Raw genomic sequence first — 17,116 nt, forward strand, 5'->3', positions numbered from 1 at the left:
GATTCTAGATAAAATGAAATACTACAGGCATTTAAGGATTCAATAGCAAGTGAACAACGTCGATTTTTGTCATCTCTCCACTGAAGAGAGAGAAAAAACCAACACCTGAAGGCGTGATATCAATATATTATTCTCGCGTCACTTAAACTGCTCTTGGCGTTATTCGGAGTAAGTGTTACTATTTCCTACAATCACTTTTATCGTGTTAATCTGCGTATTTATGAGATCATTTCTAGTTCAAATGGATTCTTACCCGCGGTATAATTTTTAGGGAATCGCAAAGAATATTTATTAAAGTGTTGTGATAGATTTAATACATGCCATTGGGTAATATCCATGCCTACCGCTTTAAAGCAAGTATTAATGTTATTTCGCCCTATCTGGCAATGTTAATGCTTATAATGGTTTATCTTTTTTTTAATGTTATTCGAGCTTTTTCCTCGCCGCTTTTATTGTTGCTGCTTTTGTTTCTAAGTACAGAATCTATGATCCTCTTGTTATAAAATTTAGCGATGTTGAAGAACTTAGGGGCATAGGTGCTTTCAGGAAATGTCTTTTACGACATTTCTCGAATACATTAGTTAGTGTTATGCTAAAGGCAGCCGGTTACTCTTAAGTAAAATAGATAAAAACGATTGTGAAAAACGACATGTATCCAAATTGACCTTTCATATCAATATTTCTAAAGAGGGAATGTGTCGCAATACAAATCGAAGAATTGTGAGCAAATAATTTCCGCCACTCTGGCGATGGACAAACTACCAGCGAGAGTTTATCTCGGGGGTAGCTATATTCCCGTGCATACGCGCATTGCAAAGAACAAAATAACACGTTTCACAAAAGCTAATCCTTTCATAAAGGCCCGGTCACACAGAGGGGACGCATGGGGGACGCACGGCCGGCGCATGGAAAATTTGCAATTTTGGCCAGTGCGTTGTCGTGCGCCCAACTTTTGTCGAAGCTACAGCTAGCTGACACCAAATGCATAGCGTGTTGCTAGCGCGCTGGACGCATACAGGGCGCACACAGGGCGCACACAGGGCGCACACAGAGCGCACATGATAACAACTTCCACGAATGCACAGCATGTTCCTAGCGCGCTGGACGAATGGTTCACGCACGCACCGCGTTCTACGACGCACGGCCAGCGCATTGGAAATCGGAAAAGGCCGTGTGCCTAACTTTTGTCATAATTTTGGAAAAGCTACCGAGCTGACACAAAATGCACAGCGTGTGGCTAGCGCGCTGTGCGTATACAGGACGTGTGCTCCGCGCATGTCTGGCGCTGGTCTAGCGCGCTCCACGCATGTCTGGCGTGCCTTTGGCGTGTACATTCATGCGTCGAGCTCGGCGCACGTTTTTGAGCATGCTCAAAAAATCCCGACGCACACAGCGTATGACGACGAATGCATAGCGTGGGTCCAGCGCGCTCGACGAACGAGTAACGAGTGATGACGCACGCCTAGCGAACGACAACGCACTGGCCAAAATTGCTAATTTTCCATGCGCTGGCCGTGCGTTCCCCATGCGTCCTCCCTGTGTGACCGGGCCTTAACGTACACACTCACTAACACTTACTGCATTTCATTTTATGCCTTTAAAGTAGATATTCATTGATTTTAAATCTAGCTTTATTTTCATTATTGCAAAGTTGAGACTTTGATTCGACAAGGTTATCAAAATTTAATGTTTGGAAACATTCGAAGTAATGATTATTATAAATTACAAAACGCTTAAATACAGCCCCGGCATAGCACCTGAATAGCTCTCCGAACGCTGCTGAGATGTGTGAGATCACAGCAGGGACATGATTTGCACAAGCAGACGATGTACCATGACATCTCACACATTTTCAGTGCCTGTATTTTCATCTTCTCTTGAGTTCTTTCTCTTACTTCACTACCGCCAGGCTAAATGTATAATCTATTGCCTCACTCTAAACCCCGCGCATGGTTTTATTTTGATGACAAATGCAGCGATACAAAAATAAAGGAATCTGTCGCTTGTAAACAAAATAAGACGCCATTGTATATTCAGCTGCAGACACCGCGGTATGTTCGGCGTTTTAAGAGGGAACAAATGCCGTCCTTAATATCAATCCGGGGGATTTTCAATTTGAAAGGCTGGTTTCTTTGATTGTTAACTAACCCCTATCCTGTGTATTTACAAGCATAAGATTTTAGTTATCAGAATCGGGTCATGTCCCCTTTTGATCGGTTTGACGTGCCAGTACATTTATATACACTAAACTCATTATAATTTGACAAATAATAGCTTTGCAATTATGTTCATTTTTTATGGGATGTCGTCTGCTTGGGCAGTATTGGTCCCTGTTGTGACGTCATTAAAACATCGTTATTTTCTGGCGAATCTCTCGTATATCCCAGCTGCTATGGAGGTGGTTGTATTTTTATTTTTATAAATCACCCGATATGTAGCTGACCTCAAACTTGTACGTTTAGCTTACCAGTTTCTAGTGATACATTAGTTGACATATTTGTGATTTTCTTTGAATTTCACCTTTAAAAAAAATCCTTAATTATGTGGCTGGTATATTTCATGTTTGGTTATGTATTATATAAGTTTGGTCGCCCATATAGGTTCCTTTCCTGAGGACACCATCACGTTCAAGCTCTTGCATTATTATGGCGGTCTTCTGCATTTTTCAACCGTGTTTTGTTTAAAGGTATAATAATTTAATAAATTGAATTATAATATGATATAATAATATATTTATTTTGACTTAGATTGATAATATGCATATACCTAGCTTGTATATTAATTTATATTATGTTAAAACACGTAGAAATCAAATCAAACAAACAAACAACCTCCGTGTTTTGTTTAAAGGTATAATCATTTAATAAATTGAATTATAATATGATATGATTATATATTTATTTTGACTTAGATTGATAATATGCATATACCTAGCTTGTATATTAATTTATATTATGTTAAAACACGTAGAAATCAAATCAAACAAACAAACAACCTCCGTCACAATTATACGCGTATCTTTGGTTGCGTTTATCGACCAAATTTTTGGCTAGAATCAGGTTTCTCAAACGTCTTTCAGGCAAATATAGAAGGTGATAAACGCAAAGCCTTTTTTAAAGGGCTTTAGATATGGGCATATCTAATAAAGCAAAAAGATGTGTTTTGAATGTGACATACAGCCAGAATCACGTTTCTGAGAGATCGATAAACGCAAAGCTGTTTTGAACCTCACATACAAATAGAAATTCCCAGGCCAGTTTCGCTGAGCAGCTGCGAAGAGACAAGGCCTTTATTGTGAATCGTGAAGAGTCGATAAACGCGACATCCCGCAAATCACGATCGTATAGTGGGGTTCGATAGTGGGGTATGATAGTGGGGTACGATATGTACATATCTAGTGGGAAAATATGTCGCAAAACCATGACCCAAATAGCTGTTAGCGTGTATGTCTATACGATATAAGCCAACAAAGGAAAACGAGACTATCATAATATAACCATGTGATTGTTTTACATTTTACTACGACCGCCAGGATATTCATTTTAAAGAACAGTATTTCATTGTGTCGTGAGCTCATTTAATTAGCCTAATCGTGTTGCGAGATTCTTGGTGTGTAGAATATATTATAACGATGAGTGAATCTTTCTGCAGTGAATAGCGTATCTTTTCTAGTGTATCTATCTTTCTGTATACTTATTTTCGTAATTGGAGCAACTAAACGTCCTAACCCCACCCCTCTCTCTCCCCCCTCCCCCCTCTCTCTCTCTCTCTCTCTCTCTCTCTCTCTCTTGTGTTTTGTAATGTGGTTCCAAGATGTCTACCGCTGCAGCAATGATATGATCGTGTCATTTATGTTGTAAATGTTGTTGCTGTTGTCTTTGTTGCCGTCGTTGTTTTTTAAATATATTTCAGTTCATTTCATTCATTTTTCAAATCTCCTATTTCTTTTTGTACATAACATAGGAGCAAAACATTTTCCATAGTCCTATTTCATATATTAGCTGAAACATAAATATTTTTAAAAAAATTATTATTTGATAAACGAACATAAATTAGACATCTTTCATTGTTCATAATTTCACAATGTATATAACTAAAATATAGCTCAATTACATTTTAGGAAAATATTACCGCAATACACAATTATTTTACCCACATAACTAGAACAAGCATTGCTTTTTTTCAGAATAAAATTGAACACTTTTTGAAAAAATATGAGCTTCATATTTCCAAACATATTATTTGACAGAAGTGAAGTTGTGAGTATTCCCTTTATTAAGACACACAATCTTTCCCAAAACCCTCTTCCTCTCTGTCTTTTTCGCGAACTCAACGGACTTAAAGGTACTATGTCCCATTTGCAGGCCAAAAAAAAATAAAAGTTAAATTCCAACTGCATTTAAAAGATAATACTTATTTAGAACTTCCCTAAAAAAGGTGGGGCTTTAAAATTTCTTCAAGAGGGAAAATAATGACTATTAGTTGTCAAATCGACTTTAGGGCTATAGAGCTCAAAAGTAATAGTCTTGATTTTCAGACAATTGTACCGAATGGTCATACGTTTTATGCTGCGCAACGATTCAATCAGTTTACTCTTGGCCATCACAAGAAGTTGGTTATTGATGTAGACAAATGCTCATGTACCCTTTACAACTCTTTTCATGTATGTTATTACCAAAGAAGAAAAAGCCAGTCAGTCACTCAATAGTGTCTGACAGTGAAGTCTAGCAAGTAAACGGGTTCCTTGCATAATTTGAATATGAGGACACTGCTAACGTTTAAATTTCACAGATAGGACATACATGACATATTCATAATTCCTGCAAAGTTCTACAGAATTTGAGGTTGGCTGCAAAAGGGACATAGTACCTTTAATCTCCCGCCACAATGCGTAACTACTATTGCACCCACAAAAATCTACAAGAAGCATTGCTCTCTTTTTCAGAATAAAACTGAAAACTGTAACAAAAAAAAAAAATTTAAAAAAAATTGAGTTTCACATGTTTAAACATATATTATTATACATAATTTAAGAAATTTTGTTAAATGTCTGACGCATCTATAGGATTTTCAAACATAAGGCTGTTAAAGATATAAATTATATTTGTATATGTATAAATAATCATACTGCTACAACTACTAGGCCTACTACTACAACTAGTGCTTACCATGTGACGCTACATACAATAGTACCACAATTAATGTAATTTATTTCGGGTGCTCCTGTTTTATGTGAAAAAGTCAGATTTTTTGGTTTGTACCAACGGGATCGACTGATTGCAAGCCAGGCATTTCTAAACAACAGTTAGTGTAACTTCTCCCAGTAAGCTTGACATAAATGCTGTTTATTCAAATAGCATATCAACACATCACCCGTTGGAAAGGTTTGTTCACAGTCTACGGTCACAATGGGTTCCTGTTATGCAAATAAATAAATCTTAAAAATGTCAATGAAATTTTGCCCCCCAGCCCCTACATGTATGTCAATGGAAGCAGTAAAGTGCAAACAGGTCTATTTCATGTCCCTATTTTCCGAGGATTTTGAGCGAATTTATTCATTCACTCATTCCGTGTGTTTTATTGTTTCATACAGAGTAGAGTCTTAAGTACATAAAAACTGCCCTATACCGTAAAAACAAAAACAATGATACTTTCAATTTGTGTATCGATCGTTCGTTCAAAGTTTATCCTAAGTTAAACGAAGAACTTCTTGGTTAAACGAGAAAAGGGATTTACGCAACCCTCATAGTAAGTCCATGAAAAAAGAGGATTTTTTTCAGGTGCCCCATTAATACCATTTTGGGGCACAATGATTACATTTGGGGCTCATTTTTTTCTCAGTATGTACTAAATATACCCCTAGCCCCTGATTCCCCATTTGTTACAGATGTACGTATGCGAGTTCCGCATTTTCTTGAGGCTTACCAGGTTTAAAAAAAAAAAAACAGCATATACAACTCATGCTTTTAAAAGAGTTTTTCCAAACTTTTCTCTGATCTACGTCTCTCACTTTAATTGTTTATATTTATTAAAAAATCTTAGATACCAGGGTTGGCTCCCCCTTTGAATGATGAATCTCAACAAGATAGTAATCTCATTTCATGCTCTAATTTTTCCCGTTGTTGAATACCAATCTTTAACTAAAGTATTCAGTATAATAGTAGAATTTTGTTTATTGACTTTGTAAAAAAAAAAAAGAAGCGGCGCGCTGTTGATATTGCAACAGATTTTGGGACTGAAGAGATCTCTGCAGATGTGAAAACACAATATTTCTTTTGAATGTCAATAAATGTCCCTGGATTTCTCCACTGACTCGTGTAATGAAAAATCTCTCTCATTCAATTTTAACTCGTGTTTTTTTCGGGGAATAGACGCTTCGCAAGCGTCCTATGTCGCGTTAATGACAATACAGCAGTCATTGAGTCTGTCATCTCACCATTTGTCAAATATCAAGTTGAGATCTGGGCCCGTCTCAGCTGGTAGAGCAGTGGTCTTGTAATCCGGTGACACGGGTTCGAAACCAAGGCGATGCGCTAGTGCCCTTTGTTAATCCCCATTACCAGGTCTCTCATAGAGAACCTAAAGCCGTCGGTCCTCTTACTAACAAGCATTTATGCTTTCTTAGCAGTCAGGTAAAATAACCATCACTACCATGAACGTCACTTAGTCACGATTGATAACAATCGCAAGTTCGCAACTATGTACGTCAGAGAAGAGGAAGGGGACTGGAAACTTTCAATTGATTGAAGGGCTTGCGATTAATTCGGATTAATCGTAATTATTTATAAGACTTGGTCTTGTCATGCAATTTCAATGTGACAGAAAATATGTGAAGCGATTGGAAAGGTTGCTTACATGTATGTAGCACATAAGTATTGGTGTATATACAGTAAGGTTTTGGAATACTCGAATTGATAAGAAATTGGCTCATTCTTGCTTAGGGGCGGCGTTTCCGGGAGGGGTCGGGGGCACTGTGCCTCCCACCTCCTCGACTTTTTTCAAGTTCTCAAACAGCCGTTGTATCATTTGCTTAGGTAAATCCCATGATTATTGAGTTAAAGGATTTTTTCTAATGTAATTTCTCTCTTGTTCGGTCTACTGTTCGTTGTCGGTCTCGTTGGGGGTAATACACTAACCCTAAACCTACCCAATCGCATCCCTAACCCTTTATTTGTACGAAATAAAGCCAGGAATATTTGTCGACGTAGCACATATCGCTTTACATTCTGGTATAATTTACAAATGTTCTCCTCAAAATGATTGCTCCAAAAGAAAAAGAAATGATCACAATCATGACGTCGTTTAAGAATATTCAAGATGCTTTGTTGCTGTGTTTGCTTTTGTGTGTGTGTCTGCAATTGAATGCTTCTTCTTCTTTTTATTGCGTCACTGCACAAGTGTGCTTATAACTTAATATTGCAGTTTCTGGTCGGTAAATGCTAGTAATGCCGTAAACAAGTGTTACTGTGAAAAAGTGATTTGTTTGGGGGTTTTTTCTTTAAGGTTACCATTAAAAAAGTTTGTTCCTGGATTTCACTGACTCGTGAAATGGAAAAATCCCTCAGCCATTGCATCTCATATATTTAGGGGGGAAAAACACCCACTTTTGACGACAATGCAGCAATCGTTTTGTAAATACCACCACTTGTTAGAGAGGAAGTTACTCTCTAAAAAAATCGAGTGATCACGGACGTCACTCCTCTGGAGAGTGAAAATGTAGTGAAAATAGAGTGAACATTCACTCTTTTCTTCTTAGAGAGCATCTAAAATCAATCGATTTTCACTCCTAAACAAGTGATCACGGACGTCACTCCCAAGAAAGTGAAAATAGAGTGAAAATTCACTCTCTTTTTTTAAGAGAGTATTTATGGTCATGCAATTTCATCATGACAGAAACTATGTGGAAGTCATTGGACAGGTTGACCATGTAGCACATGATTTTTTGTGTATATACTGTATAAGGTTTTGGAATATTTGAATATTGATAAGAGTTTGGCTCATATTAACCAATGTTCCCTTTTGATTTTTAAATATTTATATTGCCTCTTTCTTATGTCGTCGTAAAAGAATAATGATGTTGTTTGTTGGTGTATTTGTTTGTCTACTGTGTATGCAATACATGTATGTACCCTTGTAACTTAAAGGAAACCTCACCTCAAGAAATAACTTCATTATTCTGAGAGATATATTAAATTCCTGTCCATTAATCTACAACATTCCTCACCAAAGTGTTTGAGAGAGACGTAACGAAATAATGCACAGTTACTCAGCTGCAGCACGACATGGGCGTCGCCATTTTCTTGATAACGTGACGTACTATGTGAAGTCGTTAATCAAATCTATGGAAGTTTCCTTTCCAGGCGTGTATGGTAATGCAGCATTCCATCCACCTGCTATTATCCTTTTTACTACAATTGACAGAAGGTGAAGGTTTTTCATAAATGAAATAGATTTCTGAACTGCTATATTTCATATTTTTAAATGAACTAGTGAAACATGTTGACCTATTCGATATTTTCACTATTTATAATTTCTATCTTCTGAGTTATAATTTTTGTCTCATAAAAAATTGAAGGTTTTTTTATTTTTAAAAGTCTTCCAACTACATCTTGGTGCATGATACATGTACAACTCCACCTGGTACGTCACATTTTTAAATAAAATGGCCGCGCCCATGTCGTTCTAAAAGGCATTACATCATGCAAAGAATATCTTCATTTATACTTTATACATTTTCGTAAGGAATGTTGTACATCAAAGAGCAGGAATAAATCAAATTGTTCAAAATACCTACACTTATTCTCTGGGGTGAGGTTTTCCTTTAGTATTGCAGCTTCTTCTCGGTTGAAACTAGTATTACTGTAAGCACGAGTACTTTGAATACGTGATTGTTGGGTTCACACGTTGAAACAATTTAACTTCATCTCTAACAAGTGGCGGGATTACAAAATGATTGCTGCATTGTCGTCAAAAGTGGGTGTATTTTCCCCCGAAATACATGAGTCGCCATTGGTAGAGGGGTTGATCATTTCACGAGTCAGTGAAATCCAGGGACAGACTTCTTTTTATAACTGTTAGCACGAGTACTTTGAATTGAAGTGCTTGTTGGGTTCACACGTTGAAACAATTTATCAACTGAAGTGGAGCAAAAGCGTGTGATATTTGGCAGAGTATCGCAATTGCCTTTCCCAAATGAAATTGAATTCAAGGGGCATTAGGCATTCCATTGCCCATGAATTGTTATATGCTCTCAAGGAGAAATTTACAGTCCACCTCTTGTCGAAGAGGAAAGATGATGGCATGACAGAGATCAACTAATCAATTAATGATGTTATTTTGGTCTTGTTCTTTACGCTACATGTGTTCAGCCGTAGCAGATTAACGTACGTGCAATTTATATTTGCATTTAATTTTTGCAAACACTCCAGGCATCATTTATATTCCGAAAACTATGAATACATTGTTTACTTATGTATTTTCTTATAGTTGCTAATCTGCAATCTTGTCAAACTTGGTGAAGGCAAAATTAATATACAGGTACTCTAGAAAATTGTATATTCCACAATTATCCGGCTTTCCTGCACGAGCACATGTTATCGGAATATTTGTTAGCAATGAGAACCGTTTGTATTCATTATTATGGCTTTCTGTATACCAATATGCAGCCTTTTCACACACAGCTAAAATTCATCGTATCCAGAGATGATTAGTACAAACGTGTTTAACTTAACAGTTTTAAACATGTTTATAGAAAATTTTCCCAGTGTGAACATCGTTTATACGATGTTGGGATAGATACGAAGTCGCGATGCATACGCCCCTAAAAGCAGGCTGCAGATACGAAGCTCGTATCTAGTGAGCTTGACATTTTGTGTGTGAAAGGTTATTCGTGTTTAAAACGTGTTTCAGACGTGTTTAAACTGGATGGAGCGTGCGCTTTGATTGATTTGACATGACCTTCAATGCGCAATGGCACTACTGCGCATTTTACGAGCAGTAGTTAATCACGAAACGATTAACGACCGCACCGAAATTTCTGTGTGTGAAAGGCTCGTGATTAGTTTAAACACGTTTCAAACACGTTTATACTAATCATGTTTATAGAATTTTAGCTGTGTGTGATTAGGGAGGCGAGTATACAGCTTATCAGATACCGCATCTAAAGATTCAAGGTCTCTGAGTGGTCAGAACTGCAGTCATGAAATGTATTACTGCTGCCGGGGGGTGGGGAGGTGGGGTTATTGATAAAAAACTGATTTCGATCTTAAAAATCAAATTAAGGCTTCAAGATTCGTCGTCGTTGTTTTGTTTTTGTATGATGTTGTCGTTGTTGCATTTCATTTGTTGTAGTTCAGTTATGATATTCTATATACAGTGTATTCTTTGAATCTGCATGCGAACAAATTAGTTCCAAAACGTGCTACATCTATGAAAACAAGAATCTTTGATTTTCTTATTCTGCAATATCGGTCATGGCCTCATGGGTGAATTTTGTCATCTTGAATTTTTTATATTAATCAAAACAGAAGAGATAGATAATCAGAAAGATTAAAATTTACAATGTAAAGCGCAAGCGAAGCTGGCAACTCTGCAAAGATACCAAATTTAAATTTACATAAATATAGAAAGCCCCCTTTTCGACCGAGGAGCTAACGTCAAACTTGCTTGAATCCAACAGCTGTGTAAAAAGCAGGGCAAATTTTAATTAAGATTACGGTATGACATAGAAGGAAGGGTTGAAAATCGAATTTGCTTTGAAATGGAACCGGGATGCATTCCTCATGGGGTTTTGCGTGAACCGTTCTGTTTTAGAGAATGATCACGATAGTCCAATACGCGTGGTAGCGATGGTGACTTATCATTAGAATGTGGGTTATTTGATTAAAGGGTGAGCCGACCCTTGTAATATTAAATTTTAAAAAAAAGAAAGATGGTGCTGAGATATTGAAAGAAAATGGAGGAAAACAAATGTTTGAAAGGTATGCATGTTTGCAAGATAAGATCACTCAATCTTTGTGACCGGAATCACGTATTGGCAACTTTGTCCTTCAACTTATTGAAGAATAATTCTCTTATGCCTATTGTGAACTGAAATATCGGAATTTCTATTTCATCCCTTAGTTGCTTCTTCGGTGTTGTAGTCATGATGCATGTTTTACAAGAGTACCACGAATGGCATGTTGTTGCAAGTCCTTTCATCATGTTTATATTAATTTAAGGAAAGTTATGAACCTTGCTGAGCAAAAAAATCGACAAAACTATTTTTGGTAATTGTTGGGTGTGTGTGAGAGGCCTTGATTAAAAGAGGATATCGCAGTGACAAGATTGGTTATTGTAAATCCTACTAATACATGTATGTATAGCTAACTCATTTTCTTAGCTCTCAAACATATTTGACGATGTTTGGGCAGCGGATTGATATGGGGGGGGGGGGGACGATTAGTTTCCCCGTCCCTCTTTCCCTCTATCTCTCTCTCTCTCTCTCTCTTTCTCCCCTCTCTTCCTCTCTCTCCCTCTCTCTCTCTCTCTCTCTCTCTCTCTCCCTCACACACACACACTCTCTAACTCTGGAAACATCTTCTTTTCGCCATTCAATTGGGTCACGTGCCCCTTATCTCCACCTTCATTTACATTACCCCCCCCCCCCCATGTAGCGTTGTTGCCCATGTTATTGATATAATATGTAGTGACATGAATGTATTTCAAACCAACCACGCTGATTCTGAAATGTCAGTGCAATTGGTCTATTGGCAACGTTTTGAAGTATCAGTAACAATTCTGCAATAGGATCTCCCATTAGATTACAGCTCAATGATAAAATAACTTTAGGAAATTATCTTGGAAAATGGAGGGGTGCAGTTGACAATGGCGTACCCACAAGAAGTAACCCCCATCCACACCCCCTCCCCACCCAACCCCGTCGTTTGGGCCATGCTTTGACAAAATAATGGGAAAACCAGTTTGCCCTGCCCCCCCCCCCCCTCCCGCACTCCCCCTCTCCTCATGTGTGTAGGCATATTCCGCCCTGCCTCCTCCTTTGAAAAGGAATGCGAGCCCCTAATTAGAAAAATTTCTGGCTGCGCCACTGGATTTTGAATTATAAGAAGCGTCACCCTAGAAACAATAATAATACATTTTCATGCTACTATTGCAAAATAATTTGTAATTCTACTCCTTGGGAGGGTCCCTCGAAAATTTAAAATGGGTTGTCCATTTTCGCACCAGGGATTTCAAATCTATTCCATTACGCTTAAAGGGCAATGCGACCTTTGCGATAAAAGCGGGACAATACGGGAATCAGAATGGCAAAGTTTGAAACGAAGTGGACAAATGGTAAGAAAGTTATGAATGTTTGAAATATGAAATCACTTAATCACCGAATCTCAAACTGGTCATTGGACTGTGACGTAATCGCTGTATATCATTAATTTATGTTTTTCTCCTAAGCTCCTCCTAATCCTCCCTTGGGTACCATTCATCATATAATATGGATAGTATTTTATTATATATCAAAGGTCCTCAAAAAAAGAAGAAATCCTCCTGAGTAATACATTTTCGAGGGGGGAAATGACATTTAAGTCATTCGTATGTTTAAAAACAAATTGAAATCTGTCCGGTACTTCGTCACGGTGTTACCGATTTACCCAATTTAAAATGTCCATACTTATAGTGATTTCCACTTTCAAAGATTTATTCAAAAACCTTCATCAATCTGCTTCTCTGATTTCGCTGCTTTCTTTTAACCCGTTGACTACTAAATTATCTCATTCCCATAGACTTAACAAAGGGACCACCAGGTTCCAGTAAGCAATGGGTTAAGGCAATTTGTTACTGAGGTTACAATTCCATAATACCAAACACAAGCTCTTGTCTGGGCAGAGGTGAGTGAAATCGAGAACAAAAATATGCTTTACTAATCCAGGAATTTTGATAGAAAAAAAAGAGGCTGTTGATAGGTCCCATTATCGATTCTCATCGAAAAAGAATCTGACCTTTGACTTTAAGAGAATATCATTGAAAGTATGGTGGGAAATGGATGATTGTAAGGTAAGTTGAAGGTTAACACTAAAACCAGACTATTTTATTTGTAGATTTTAGAATTTGTTGAATGTTATTGTTCTTTGACCCCCTCTCGGGGTATGAGAGTGCAAAACAAACATAAATGTATACATAGCAATGCATGACTTGTGAATACGAGAGTACAAACACATAAAAAAAGCGTAAATAGCAATGCATGACTTTTAAATACAGTTTTTGATAGTGTTTACAAACAAAATATAAGATGACACAACGGGAAAATGAAAAGAAAGCGTGGGGTGCACCCCCCCCCCCGAACATAAAGGGGGATGGGCCAAAGAGGAGGGGAAGGAACAGTTGATATGATCTGTATGATTCAGCCCCCCCCCCCCCCCCGTTACAGGACCCTTAATACACCTCTTTGTAACGCTCCAACGTACTTCCAGCAATACATTCTATACTGAAACAATTGGTACATTCTCTTTTAGATTTAACATGTGCAAGAGGATATAATTTGAAGTAACAAAAAGGAATTGGAGTGATGCTGCGAACAAGCATACTCACAAAAATAATGGAAAGGTGTTTTAGTGTAAAGGAAGAAATGTGAAAAAGAGGTAAAACAAGGCAAGAATTAAGAAGAGATGGAAGTTCAAGTCGAATTGGAAAAGAATAGAAACCTATGGATGCCAGAAGAATGTGGACTTAAGGCAGAGAAGGAAGTTGAATGGTATGGGTAGTGAGGAGAAGCAGGAGGCAAGTGGAAAGATGAAAAGATAAAAAGAGAAAGTGTTTTAATAAGGAGATGAACGCCGACAAGGAGAATTTAAAAAAATGGGAGAAGCTATGATCTCTAACGAATATTAACGAATCAAAATAGGGTGTATTTGATTTTTGATAGAATATTTTACTGAGGTGAGGAAGAGATTTAAACACAGGGACATTTCAGGGGGTATTTCAGTTGTATTTCTAAATTCAGGGCGTTTGAGTGCAGCTTGGGTGCATTTGTGTTGGGTTAGGACCTACCTGGTGAATATGCCTCTAAATCAAATGGATTGTCACGTTTTGCACGGATTGGGTTTAATGAATATCGGCGTTCTTTTTCTAGAATGAATATAAACCCCGTCCAAATTTAACCAGACATGTTTTAATACTGCGGATCAGAGGCTATACGCGTCACCATACATGTCGGTGGAGTGTACTTTCGAAAACTGTAAAACGCAGGGGTACGTGTGAAGGCAATTAATAATAAAGGGCTCTGCACACCAAACACGACAAACTACAAAACGACACGACAACACGACATGCACGACCTTTCTATCTCATATCGTGTACGGTGTGAACACATTTTTGTCGTTTATCGTCTAGCTTGTTGTGCGGTCGCTTGACGACGGGGTTGTTGTCCAGAGCCCTAAGTACTATAACAATGTTGGAAACCTATTTAGTGTACATAATTATCCATCACTCAAAGTGGTCAAGGCGTTCCAATGTCACTCCAGTCCTAACTGGACCACCGATTTTGATGCTAACAGCATTATAAGAAAAAAAATCATTGCTACACCTGGGTTAAGAGGGGTAAATGTAGATAAATGTCGTGTCAGAGGAACCTTGTGATGTGCCGGGACTTGAACCGAGAATATTTGCATTTCTTTGAAGCTTTGACATTTCAATAAATTATTACTCTTAGTCCTTATCTGTATTCCTTTTCGCCCATCCAGCGCTAAGCGCGGAAGCTTTACCGTTTCATTAAATAATTAGAGAAGGAAGACGATTCGTTGTATCGTGTCCTTATCTGAATACAGTCTCCCCCCCCCCCCTCCCGCGCGAAGCGCGAAAGCTTTGGCGTTTCATTTGATTGATTCTTAATCCACGTCTGAAATCATTTTCGCCCATCCCGCGCGTAGCGCGGAAGCTTACACGTTTCATTAAATTATTAGGAAAAGAAGAGGATTCGTTGTATCGTGTACTTTGACGTTTCATTTAATTATAACTCTTAATCCTAGTCTGAATTCGGTTGCCCCCCCCCCTCCCGCGCTTAAGCTTTGCCGTTTCACTAAATTATTAGAGAAAGAAGACATTTCGTTTTACTGCTCTCTATATTCATCCTTGTCTGAATTCAGTTTCCCCACATGATGTACGTATGGAACGTTCGTTCGCAAATCTTTGCATGCACATCCCGAGTGGTGGGTAGCATGTTATCTCCCGGCAGTGCTCGTCGCAATAGCTTCTGGAAAGGAATTGTATATTACTATTTATAAATCACTTGTATGAAATTGAAAATAAGTCATGGTTGGATTTTATGGGGGGCTAGCGCCCCAAGCCCCTCCCCACCAGTACGCCAGTGACGTAGGCCTACATCGGATTTTCAATGAAACAAAAATAAGTTGTGACATAATAATCTTTCTCCAAAAATGAAAAATGTTTTAGGAAATATCAGGAAATAAAATGAGTGAAAAAAACACAAATAAAGATACAATGACGTGAATTTTAAAAAGGGTGAATGGAAACAACATTACAACTAGTGAACTATCTTATAAGTCACACTAATGTCCGAAAATCTTTCTCCTTGTCTCCGATCTCATCACGAATTCGTCACAGAGTTCATCTACGTTTACACTGTCCAGGATTATCTGATGTGCATTGCAGATTGCTACTTTTGCGCTTCGCGCTTAACATTTAGCTCGTTGCTTTTTAACGCTGCGTCTTTGCATATGGCGCATTGCATTTCAATGATGCTGTTGATTGAACAAATTGAATAAATTCATTAATTCCTGATGAAGCCGTATGAGTGAGAATCCAATTTATTCTTGTCTCATATACGGTTGTCTCATTTACTTCGTATATATGTATGTATTATGAAAATGAGATAGCAAAATGTGAATATTGATGGTCATCTTGGGAGTAATAACCATTAACTTTTTCTCTTATTTTTTTTTTTTTTTTAGGGTGAATTATTGGGGGAATGATTGTACAGGCCATCCCCCACCTGAAATATTGGGGGGATATATCCCCCATCCCCCCCCCCCTCCCCCGGGATCGACACCCATGACTGCGACACCTCTGAGGGAATGTGTGTTAATGTGCAGGGATCGAAACCACTCGACCTCGACCTTTTTAAATCAGACTGTGGTGAGGGAATTGGAGAGGGGTAGGGAACGGGATGGAGTTCGGTGGAAATGGGGCCCTTACATGTCTGAACAAACGTTCGTTTTTACTACTGAAGTTTCGTTTATTCCGAAGCTTCACGATTCCGAAACACAAAGTTCCCAAACCATAATAATTCCGAAAATGAAATAGGATTCGTTATTCCAATAGTTTGTAATTCCGAAAAAACGATACGGGATTCTAAATTATTTTGGTAATCATATGATTGCAGGGCTCTCAGGGAGAACAGTATGAATACTGATGAGGCTACTCTGGGTAAACAAGACATATTATCATTATTATAATTATCAACCTTCAGAATTATGAACCTTCGGAAAGATGAAGAAGGAAAGTAAATATATTTGAGTTAATATGATGATAGACAACTCTGACCTTGACATCGGATACATCCTGAACTGAGCATCTGTGAACATCCTTTAACAGGAAATAGTTTTTGCTTTTATATTCTCAGGCATGTTCCAGTTTTTTTTGTTTACTTTAGTGTACTCTCGCACAGCTGTTGCCCGTTACTGCTACAAAGAAAATAAATGTTCTAACATTTCTTGAATTTGCGCAGAGGCTCTTTTCCTCTTCTTCAAAATTAGAGTAGAACCACTAGCAACAGCGCAAAGGGCTTTTAGTGGCTTAAAAGTTATTTTAAGAACCCCAAATTTTGTGGAATTCATACTTCTCTCCATCTTCTCTTATTTATTATATCAAAGTAAATTCGAGTATGATTTGAAACTATTTTTAGAAATAGGGATATAGTTTGTTTTTTTAAAGTTTTTTTTACAAAATATAACTATCATGATTATTAAGTATTTGGCGTCACCTGTGAACTGGAGGCGAACTGATTCCTTTAACCCTCCAGTCTCTCCTCCCGGTATAATTGATTAAGGGTGTGCACTATGCAGGTGAACCACTGCACTGGATCAAGTGTCGTGGTCGAGTGGTTTAA

Source organism: Strongylocentrotus purpuratus, unplaced genomic scaffold (genome assembly GCF_000002235.5).
Source record: "Strongylocentrotus purpuratus isolate Spur 01 unplaced genomic scaffold, Spur_5.0 spur5_scaffold_12, whole genome shotgun sequence".
In the NCBI taxonomy this organism is placed as follows: domain Eukaryota; kingdom Metazoa; phylum Echinodermata; class Echinoidea; order Camarodonta; family Strongylocentrotidae; genus Strongylocentrotus; species Strongylocentrotus purpuratus.